Here is an 11369-nt window from a genome sequence, read left to right as displayed (position 1 = left end):
TGGGGCCTGTGCACCTCAGCAGTCTCGGGCTTAGCTGCTCAGAACTGAGGGAGAAGCCTCACCTGCGAACAGGGAGGAATGGAACTTGGCGCCTGCCTTGTGCCTCACTACAGAGCCCTGCGCCCACCACTGCCCTACTGCAACGGTTGGCAGTGCCTGGGAACAGTCAAGGTTAGTTTGCTTCCTTTTGGGATACTTGTCTTTAACACCGACAAACACACCGCCTTCTGGGGTCGTACTGTTTTCCTGGCCCACAGAAGACATTTGAAGCTCCCAATCCTGGAATTCTGGTATTGATGTGAATACACCTTATAGCATATTAGAATGGCTGTACTCAGAGATACCATCCCTTCCTTGTTGGAATGCCAGTGCCACATCTGTCTGGAAATCCTCATTGAGCCTGTGACACTGCCTTGCAACCACACGCTCTGTAAAGCATGCTTCAAATCGACTGTGGAGAAGGCACATTTGTGCTGTCCTTTCTGTCGCTGCCGGGTCTCTTCGTGGACTCGGTACCACACCTGAAGAAATTCTCTTGTCAATATGGAACTGTGGGAGATAATTCAAAAACACTATCCAGAGGAATCCCGGCTTAGAGTCTCTGGGCAACAATCAGAGGAAATCATTGATGACTATCTCCCTGTTCGTCTATTAAGTCAACCTGGGGAGTTAAGAAGAGAATATGAAAAGCAGAGAAGCAAGGAGGAGGCAGAGCGATGAGCCATTCAGGAGGGAGAAAACAAAGCCAGTGAAGAATACATACAGAGATTACTGGCAGAGGAGGAAGAAGAGGAAAAGAGACAGGCAGAAAAAAGGCAGAGAGAGATGGAAGAACAACTGAAAAGAGAAGAAGCGCTGGCAAGAAGGCTAAGCCTTAATATTAGCAATGTCTGTGAGGAACGTGTCTCGGCTCTCCTCTCGTATTCCAAAATATCTAATCCAGCCAACAACCGAGTCACAAAGGAAAAGGAAGAGCAAACGAAAAAACACTGGCGATATTCAGAAGTATTTGTCACCAAAATCTCAACTTGAGTCAGCGTCACAGTCTGAAGTTGTAGAAGAAGACAGGAAACCTCCAGGTCCAAGGAAACTGACAGCGGTGATGGGAAGAACCCTACATGGCAAGACACAGAAGTTGAGGAAGATATGCCAGCGCTTTCTCCTCAAATACACCTTGAAGTTCAAAAGCAAGATGCAGAAGCTTCACTGCAGTCACTGAAGTAGACCTCAGTTATGTGCCAGTGGTGGAGAATGGTAGCTTGAAGGAAAAGTGAAAACAAAACAAATCAGTCATGAAAGAGAGTTACGTGTCATCAGTCATGAAGAGCCTAAAGCTGGAGTTTCCTCTTCTGGAGAAACTGCAGTTAAGCCTTATGGCGAAACGGAGAGTGGATGTACAGTGTCAGATGTGACACAGACACTGAAAAATAACACAGCTGTGACAGAAAATGAGGAGTCTCACCTACTGACCAATAAGGACATCTCCAGAGCAAAAAACCAGGAATCTTTGTCTGAAGCAGTCAGCAATCCATGCTATTCTACAAAAAGAAGGAAAATGTTCCTCAAAGTTTCCTCCGAACAAGAGTAAACAAGTTCACTTCACCCCAAAACTGTTAGATTTGGAACGTCTATTTTTTGCGAGACATAAACAAGAAGAACAGGATAGGTTATTAGCATTGCAGCTTCAGAAAGAGGTGAATCAAGAACAAATGAGGCCAACCTGGCTAAAAGGATCCCCAGATGAATGTCAGTTACGAGCTACGTCGTCACCTCCAGGCAAATTACTAAATGGACAGAGGAAGCATGCCAAAGAGAGAAGCTTCCACAGACAAACTGATCTAGAGCATCCAGCACCTCACAGAGCCTGAAAAGTGAGCATTGGCAACCTTCCTTTAGGTTCCAGTTGGAACATTGTTCAGTTAATGCAAGAAAGTACCAAGTTCTACTGTAGATGCTTGTACATAAAATGACTCATTCCCTACAGCCTGGTAAGTCAAAGAAAAGTATTTTTCAGATGTTTCACAGATACACAAAGTAATGCTTGGGTAAGAAGAGTGTTTACAACCTAGTAAAGCTGGATTGTGAAGCTCTATCATAGACTCCTTATAAATTTTTCATTAGTGCTGCTCTGTGGGCACACTCATTGTCCCTAATTAAAGGCCTGTGTGATCACAGAGGCAGAGTATACAGATGTGTTTCTGCCAAACCCAGTTGTAAGCAAGAATTCCACTCCTTTCCTTTTTTTTAATAACTGTGACAGACTAAGTTTAAGTTGACAGTCCTTATGGATGTAAAAATGCCTTGGCCAACTCCCAGGAAATCTTAATGTCCATGCATTTCCCCCCAAGATGCATATTTTAGTGCCTTTGAGCACTTTATTGTCCTGACTAGTAATCAGAGCAACATTATCGTATACCGAGTAACTAAGGAAGCCAGGCAGAGTTTAAAATCTGTTTTCTTGCAAGTTTCTCATTACCTTTGCAGAGCACTTGACATGTATCTTCCACAACACTAATTTCCATCTCTAGTTTGATTGTTTTCAGTATTACAGCATTTTCTTTGACTTCAAATGGGTTAAATCGTGGAGTCAGAAAAATCAGACTTTTCTGGAAAATGATGACTTAGCTGAGAGAAAGGAGAGTTGGTGCAAAAGGAGTTAATCTTGGCTTGAGACTGAGTGGGGTAGATTGAGAATTTGGAAGTACTGGAACTGAGTGGATGATAGACAACTGGGTCTAGGATGGAGTAGCAGGTGGAGTTTGGCAATATATTCTTTCTTGTCTTTCTTTGCTAAATGACACAAAAAGCATGTGCGTTTTACTGCTTTTCACACCATACTATGTAAGCTGCTCTTCCAAAACACAAAACGGGAATTTACTGTAGCAGAGTTATGTCCTAGTATCCTGTGTTATAGAACCTGACTAAACATGTTGTCTCCGTATGTTGTCATTTGTATTGATACTGACTCTTATTTGTGTTTATGCACAAAAATGGAAGAGATGATACTTGGATTTTGCCCTGTCTTACCCCAAAAGTTAAATCAGAGAGCAGCAATTTCACCTGTGAAATTTAACTTAGAGACTGTTAAACTTTTATTTCATTCATATGAAAAACTTGGAGCAAAAAAAAACCCAACAGCTTTAACAGCATTTCTGCTGATGTCTAGTTTGCCATCCTTTTAAGGTTATAATACAAAAAATGTCCTAAAGCTAATAATACTAGCTTAAATTTGTCAGTGATTTTATACATAATTATGCTTTTTGCCTCCAAATTTCATAACTGAAATTCTGTAATTTTGCATACTTGATGACATATACTTCAGTATTGATTGGGTGATAATGGGTAGAATTCTGAAGGTAATTTAAACTTTAATTTCCCCTTTCTCATAAAAGATTGTCCCCTGAGTGATGATTGTGCTGAAATGAAGTGTAGTTAGAAACTAACCAGATTTGTCTAAATAGACAAAAATCTCTCTTTTCATCAAACCTATATTTTTTAAGACCTGTTTTGCTTTACATTTTTAGAACTCCTTGAATTTAAAGTTTCGTAATTACATCTTCCTGGAGTAGTCCATTACCAAAATGGATATAAAATACTGTAATGTATTTAGGATTTACATATATAGCCACTTATTTGTCTGTGTAAAGTTTTCTAACATATTTTTAAGGTAAATTTTAATTTTTCAGTTACTCTTTCTGATGCTCCTATCATAAATGCATTTTTGTGATAAACTAGTAAATGTTTTGTGTCAGTCATTAGTATATACTGATGCGTTTCCTCCCATTTTTTTTCTTCCCATTTTCATGGAAGGGATATGACAGTGTTTAATTTCTCAGGGAGTACTAAAACTGTGCAGAGCTTGAGAATCCGGAAATGAAAATAATTGATAAAAAGAAAAAGAAGAGAAGGAGAGAGAGATGTCATACAGGCAAGAAGGCCATGTGAAGATGGAAGAGGAGATTGGGGCCCTGCTGCCACAAAGGAGCTCCAGAAGCATTCAGACCCAAACTACCCCAGAACATATGGAAGAAGCAGGGTCATGCCCAACATGCTGATTTTGGGCTTTATGTCTCCAGAATTATGAGAGAATACATTTTTTACGTTTCAGACAACATAGTTTGTGAAGTTTTGTTACACAGTCTTCAGGAGCTAATATGCTCACTAAATGCATCCCCAAATGTTCTTGTAAATAATCAACACACTGCATTCTATATTTTTCATGCCTACTGTGAGAGAAATTGCAATAAAGATTTATAAGTAGAAATAAATATAGATAACGTTTCTCATTACCAGGGTTTATAAAATGTATTGTCACTTTCAGAGCTCACAGCATCCCTGTGAGGTAGTCATTGTTACTACTTCCCATTTTGTAATAGGAAAATAAAAAAGGATAACTGAGGGACAGGGAGAAGAAGAACTTGGGGGAGAGGGAAGAGGTTACCCAAGAAAAACATAAAAAGTCCAAAAGAGGCGGAAGTGTGTGTTGTTGTTTAGTCGCTCAGTCGTGTCCGCCTCTTTCGTGACCTTGTGGAATGTAGCCCGTCAGGCTCCTCTTCCCATGGGATTTCCCAGCCAAGAATGCTGGAGTGCCGTTTTCTTCTCCAGTGTTACCTCTATAGAACCCCCTTAATTTAAAAAGAGGAGGAAGGGCTCACTGGAGTCATCAGAAATTCCTGAGAGGAGCTGGGCCTGGGATAGTGGGCAGGACCTAAGGGGGCTAGATGGAAAGGAGGGGATGGGGAGTCCATCCTGACTGGAGTGAAGAGTGGGGGTGCCAGGTGAGCAGACAGGGCTCAGAGGCAACTGATGGGACACTCCAGGGATCTGAGGCCATCCGGGTGTAGGACTGATTGGGGAAGGACCATAGTTGCTTCCATGGGACACTACACTGCCCCTTTATACACTGATATGGTGTACAACGTGGGTAAGGAGTAAAGTGCCCCGTGTCTGTCACTGGTCTACAGGGCAGAGAAGGACCAGGTCCGCTGACAGTAGGGAAGCTGAGCTGATGCTAAGTTCCCAGAGCCTCCTTTAAAGTAAGAAGCAGGCATAAAGCAGAAGGATTCATGACTAAGGGGTCCCCCACACCTCCTGGAGACCATAACACTCTCTTTAGTTTCTCTCTGACCCCAGGTCCTTTGGACTCCATCTGCCAGTGAGGTCCTGTCTGCCTCCTGGGGTCACATTCCTAACCAGAACACTCTGTCCACTCGTTAGCTCTCCCCATGTTCTGGTCTGTTCCATCTCTGCATCGTCACTGAGATCACTCAGGCATTTCTCCTCCTTTGTTGCCTCAACCCCTTTCATCAGCTCGGTGAGGTGTATCCCAACACTGTGCTTTCCTTCACACCTATTATGATTTATTCCTTATAATGTTTCTTTGAAGAATTCAATGATTTGCACTCAGAAGTTATATAGCTAAGAGATAACCAAGTGTAATACAAAGATTGATCTGAAGTCTTCACAGTGAAGCCCATACACAATCTCTTATTTCAAGGAAATAGGAAAAATGAACAAAAGGAACACAAGACTCCTTTGGCTTCAGAATCTCAATAAAAAATAGCCTCAACAGTTAGTGAAATTGTAGGTGTTAACATATCATGGAAAACAGATCTTGTGCCAATATTAAAATTAACAGCCAGGCTTTTGTATAGATGGCATTTATTATAAACAGTAAAATATATGTAATGTCTCAACTATAAAACGTTCATATTAAAGTGTCTCTAACATGAGCTGCTTTAATATTTCGAGGCGAAAAAGTTTCAGAACATCACAGTGGAAACAATCCAACACTGATAAACTCTAGTGATCAAAGACATTCTCTTTTAGTTTATTTAAAACAATTCATAATTACAGAGGGAATGTCCCAGTTGTGTATAGTAGGAGACAAGCCACTTTTCCAGACCAAAAGGCACTCAAGACTTAGGATGACATGAGCTCTGATCCAATCCAGCCAAGTGGAGCTGGTTCCTTTAAAGCAGTGGTTACATTTCTTCAGGTTGATTCCTCAAGGACAAAGGAAATTAGAAAACACTCCTTCTCTTTAAACCTACCTTGGGCTCCCCAGGTGGCACAATGGTAAATAATCTACCTTCAAATGCAGGATACACAAGAGACAAAGATTCGATTCCTGGGTCAGGAAGGTCTCCTGGAGTAGGAAATGGCAACCCACTCCAGTACTCTTGCCTGGAAAATCCCATGGACAGAGGAGTCTGGCAGGCTACAGTGTATGGGTCGCAAAGAATGGGACACAACTCAGCATGCATGTGGACGCGTGCACAGGCACACACAGACACACACTCATTTCACCCATACTGGTCAGTCTTATTGCTTTGGTCAAGTGAGTGGAAGGCAGTTCAGAGCCACCATGTTCCCATGCAAAGGTGCCATGTGGATGATCCAGACTTAATATCTTTCCTGAGAGCCCCTTGCCGCACATCGTCATGAGATGATCAAGACCGTATACTTTGAGACTGCTTCCTGACTAGGCTGCTTTCAGAACAGACACTGACAATGCCTTTCTTCATGGGGCCAAGTAGTTTTTCTTGGTCAACTCCTGAGTCCCCATGGCAAGGCAAGAGGAACTTGAGAACATTTGTTGCTGGACTTTTGTGGGAGCAGGAGCGAATATTCGAGAGTTAAGTCTTCTTCACTCCTAAACCACAGAGTCTACTTCAGTGTGGTGCTGGACTTGACTGGCCCAACTCTTGTGCACTAGTTTTTCCCCCACACTTCCTTTTTTCTATTTTGTCTTCATTTTGTTAAATGGCAGGTATTGGATCCCACCCTCAATAAAATAAAAACACTATATACTGGGGAAGACAAATAGGGCAACATTTCTATCAGAAAATATAGGTTTGAAGAGCATGGCACTATAGATGCTTGCATGACCAGTCACACTAAACATGCTCAGGGGTGAAAGTTTAGCATCAGTATTTTTATGCTTTTTTCAGCCTTTAGAAATGAAACACAACTTTTAACATAGAACAATTCAACAGTAATGAGTATAACCTTGAGTATTGATACTGTTGTGCAAATTAAAGGTGGGTGGTTTAGTCCAGAGCTGACCATCCTGATATCAATCCTTGGCACCTAACAGTACCTGTCATCACATTTGTTTATAACAACCTCTTCATGTTTTGGTGTTAAGGAGAAAACTAGTGTCCTACTGTGACATTTGCTCTTGCTAAAACATCTAGCAATCGGTATATGTAGCTAAATTTTCTGTTTCAAGGAAGAAAGAAAATATCTTTTTCTAGAAGCTATTTCACAATCACCTGATTAGTGCAAATGTATGATAAAGCTTCTTCCAGGCAGATGGTGTCTGAGCATCCCATCAAATGAGACAAAGGACAATACTGGCAATGAGAATCACACAGCTGCTTTAAAAGCAAACATTGTGAAGAGGAAGGTCAAAGGAGCAAAGGGGTCAAAGTCCTACTCACACCCTTGATTCTGTGCCAATTCTGCACAAATCACACCTTTTGTCCATGTGATAATCATATCCGTTAGATTTCTGTGAATTTGTGGAGTTACAGGATTTTAAATTAAATTGTAAATGACCACTCTACTCTGAAAAATTGATGTCATATGTTATTGTAGAAAGTAATTTTATTATCTTGGCAAATAAAACCATGAATTCTACATAAAAAGAACAATCCCTTCATGTTCAAAAGTTTTTTTCATTGGCATTGCCAGGGGAAAGTGGCAGGATGTGAGAATGCAGCACAACAGTGAGACGGGGTGATGCCGCCTGGCCCGGGCAGTCTGCCATCAGCCCCATCCTGATATTTCATTGCACGTTCTGTATTCTCATGAACAGCAGAGGATGGTAGCAAGCAAATCTGCTCACGGTCACCCATTTCTTCCAAGAAATGAGACAGCGGTGTCTTGAAGAGCACATGTATGGTTTCCTAGATTGTGTCGCTTCTCCCCCTCTCCCATTCCTGGCAGAAGAAAACTCAGAAGATCTTTTGACTTGAATATTTTCCCATTTAGTAAAACCGCACCATCACCACACACTTTTTCTTTAAAGCTTTATTGATTTACTTGTGTTTGCAATGAGTCTTCATCGCTGCGTGCGGGCCTTCTCCAGTTGCAGCGCGCGGGGCTACTCTCTAGTTGTGGTGCAGGAGCTTCTCGTCGCGGTGGCTTCTCTTCTGGCTGCAGGACGGGCTCTAGGCATGCAGGTGTCTGTATTTGCAGCATGAGTGCTCAGGAGTTGCAGTTCACAGGCTCTAGAGTGCTGGCGCAGTCGTTATGTTGCATGGGCTTAGTGGTCCCACAGCATGTGGTATCTTCCTGGACTACGGATCGAACCAGTGTGTCTTGCATTGGCAGGTGGATTCTTCACCACTGAGCCACCAGGGAAGCCCACCAAATGATTTTTTAAATAAATTAAATGAAGACAATGCAGGATTCATTCACATAATGGGAGCATCGACAGGTCCCAGAGTTAAGGTCGACACATTCTCCCAACCTATGCTGCCATGCATGGGCTGGTGGTTTTGAAGAGGTCCTGAACTACAGTTGAGGACAGGTTTCTGTGACTGCGTGCTCCACTTCCAGATAACTTGGGCTTCTTGACCCCTAACAGCACATGCTGCCAACTTGGGCTCAAGTGGAGCCCATCCTGATTCAAGGCTTGAGTTCTGGAATGCTGCAGAACCTGAAAGCAGAAAGTTTGTATTTCCTGGGGAACAGAGACAAGACACTATTTTGTCTTGGAAATGAATTTTCTTCCTTCTGGTTCTTTTCCCTCTTCCTATACCTTTCCTCCTGGCTCAGATGCAACCAAGGTGGATGGGACCCCTTGCATTCTGCCTCCTCCTGGTGCTGCATGGAGCTATGCACTTGGGTGGGGGCCCTGAAGAGAAGTGGGCCTTGGGCAGGCTGGACCTAGCTTTTGTGCACTTATTTCTGCAGAGTTAAATCCAACATCATGACCACCTCCCACACAGAACTGCATTTGTTGACTAAACCACCCCCTTATGTTTGGGTAATTCTGTGCTCTGGGAGGCACATGGGTTATTCCTATCTTCCTCAAATGTGCATTTTACTGTTGCCCACACTAACTGACCTTTTCAAAGTCTGTTCAGTAGAATCTCTGCACAGGATTTCCCCTGGGATATAATAGTTTGTTTCTGTAAATAGAAATGGGTTATCTGGAGAGGTTCCTTCATACACAGTTGGCCCTATCACTTTGGATTCTTTTCTTGGTAGCTTTCGTGCTTTACCAGGTGGGCCCACAATGCCCCGTTCATTTATCTTAAATTCATCTCTTTGCCAACCTCCTGAAGATCAGGATTAACAAAGATGCAAGGGATAATTCCTAGGCTTCCCTGAGTCCTTTGACCTTAGAGAAGAAGTATTTAATAACCAGGGAATTGATCTGACAAAATCAGATAGAAGGTGTTAGTACAGTTTGGAACATCACATTCAAATAGAGGTATGTTTTAAGGAAAGAGAAAAAGTCATTGAAGTCAAAGTAACCAAATATCCAAGGAGGAGATGTTCACTTCCCAACTGCCTGTTTAGAATATGGAGAAAATGTGTATCCTTATCTGTCATTCATTCATTGACTTATACATTCATATTAATAAATAATATGTTCCCCAACAGTGGTGAGGGTCTGCACGCCCAGCTCTTTCCATTGATGTGGTCAATAAAGTCCCCTTATCATCTACGATTTGTAGAACAAGACACTTTAAGTTTTTCGCTACATACATTGAAACAACATCCTTTAGTATCATAGTGCATTTTTTCTTTTTTTTTTACCACGCTGCATGGCATGCAGAATCTTAGTTCCCCAACCAGGGATTAAACCCATGCTCCTTTCAGTGGAAGTGTGGAGTTTTAACCACTGGACCTCTGGGGACATCCCTGGTGTTATATATTTTGCTTCTATTATTAAACAGAATTTGGAAATTTCAAGAGGAAAAGGAAAGTAATCATATTTGGGGGCTGTTCCTCCTTCCAGATGTTTCTAGATTTATTCTTTTACTAATTCCTTTCTGTTTCCTCTATGCATTCTTCAGGGTGTATCTGCTAGTGAAAACTTTTTCTTAGTCTTTCTTCTCTTGAGAATGCCTTTTTAATCCCCAGTAATTTCTGAAGGATAATTAAGCTAGATACAGGACTTGAGGTTGTCAATTCCTTTATTCCAGCACTTGGAAAATGTGCACTTCCTTGTGGACCCCATCATTTCTGATAAGAAATTGCTCTCCTTTATACCACTTTTCTCCTATAGGTAGTATGTTGTCTTTCTTTTCTGATTTCCCTTTTGCATTTACTGTTCTGAGCTTTGACTATGATGTGTCTTTTCCTAAACTTCTTTAGATTTACTCTGCTTTGGGTCCACTCAGTTTCTTAAAGATATAGATTTAGACACCTATGTAATCAACTAATTTACTTTTATAGGTTATCTATTGTTTATTTTGGTTGCACTGGGGCTTTGGTGCTGTGTGTGGGCTTTCCCTAGTTGCAGTGAGTGGGGGCTGCTCTCTAGTTGTGGTGTGCAGGCTTCTCATTGCGGTGGCTTCTCTTGTTGCAGAGCCTGGGCTCCAGGCTCACGGGCTTCAGTAGTTGCAGCTCGTGGGCTCTTGAGTGTGGGCTCAGTAGCTGTGGTGCACCGGCTTAGTTGCTCCTCGGTATGTGGGATCTTCCACGACTGGGGATGGAAACTGTGTCCCCTGCTTGGCAGGCTGATTCTTAATCACTGGAACACCAGCGAAGTCCCTGGTCCATTAATTTATGACAAAAGGAACCAAGAATATACACTGGGGAAAGGACAGTTTCTTCAAGAAATGGTGTTGGGAAAATTAGACCACCACATGCAAAATAATGAAATTTGACCAGTATCTTCAACCATACACAAAAATGAACTCAAAATGGGGTTAAAGACTTGAACATAAGACCTGAAGTCATTAGACTCCTAGAAGAAGAAAGCAAGCAGTACGCCCCTTGACATAGATCTTGGCAGTGATTTTTTAATCTGACACCAAAGCAAAAGCAACAAAAATAAATGGGACTACATCAAACTACAAAGCTTCTGCACAGCAAAGGAAACCATCAACAGAATTAAAAGACAACCTACTGAATGGGATAAAATAATGGCAAATATCTGATAAGGGGCTAATGTCCAAAATATACAAAGAACCCAAACAGCTCAATAGCAAATAATAATAATAATAATAATCTTATTTAAAAATGGACCGATCTGAACAGACATTTTTCCAAAAATACATACAGATGGCCAACAGGTCCATGAAAAGTTGTTAAACGTTATTAATTGTTGGGGAAGGGCAAATCAAAACCAAAATGAGATATCACCTTACACTTGTTAGAATGACTGTTATTAAAAAAAGACA

General features: G+C 41.7%; 1 pseudogene; it reads left to right on the top strand.

Annotated features, from left to right (window-relative positions):
* The first annotated feature begins 324 nt into the window (after positions 1-324).
* On the top strand, positions 325-4264 carry LOC113887769 (annotated as a pseudogene).
* Positions 4265-11369: the final 7105 nt, after the last annotated feature.

The sequence above is a fragment of the Bos indicus x Bos taurus genome, chromosome X (assembly GCF_003369695.1).
Source record: "Bos indicus x Bos taurus breed Angus x Brahman F1 hybrid chromosome X, Bos_hybrid_MaternalHap_v2.0, whole genome shotgun sequence".
Taxonomy (NCBI): Eukaryota; Metazoa; Chordata; class Mammalia; order Artiodactyla; family Bovidae; genus Bos; species Bos indicus x Bos taurus.
This window is presented reverse-complemented; position numbering and strand designations above follow the sequence as displayed.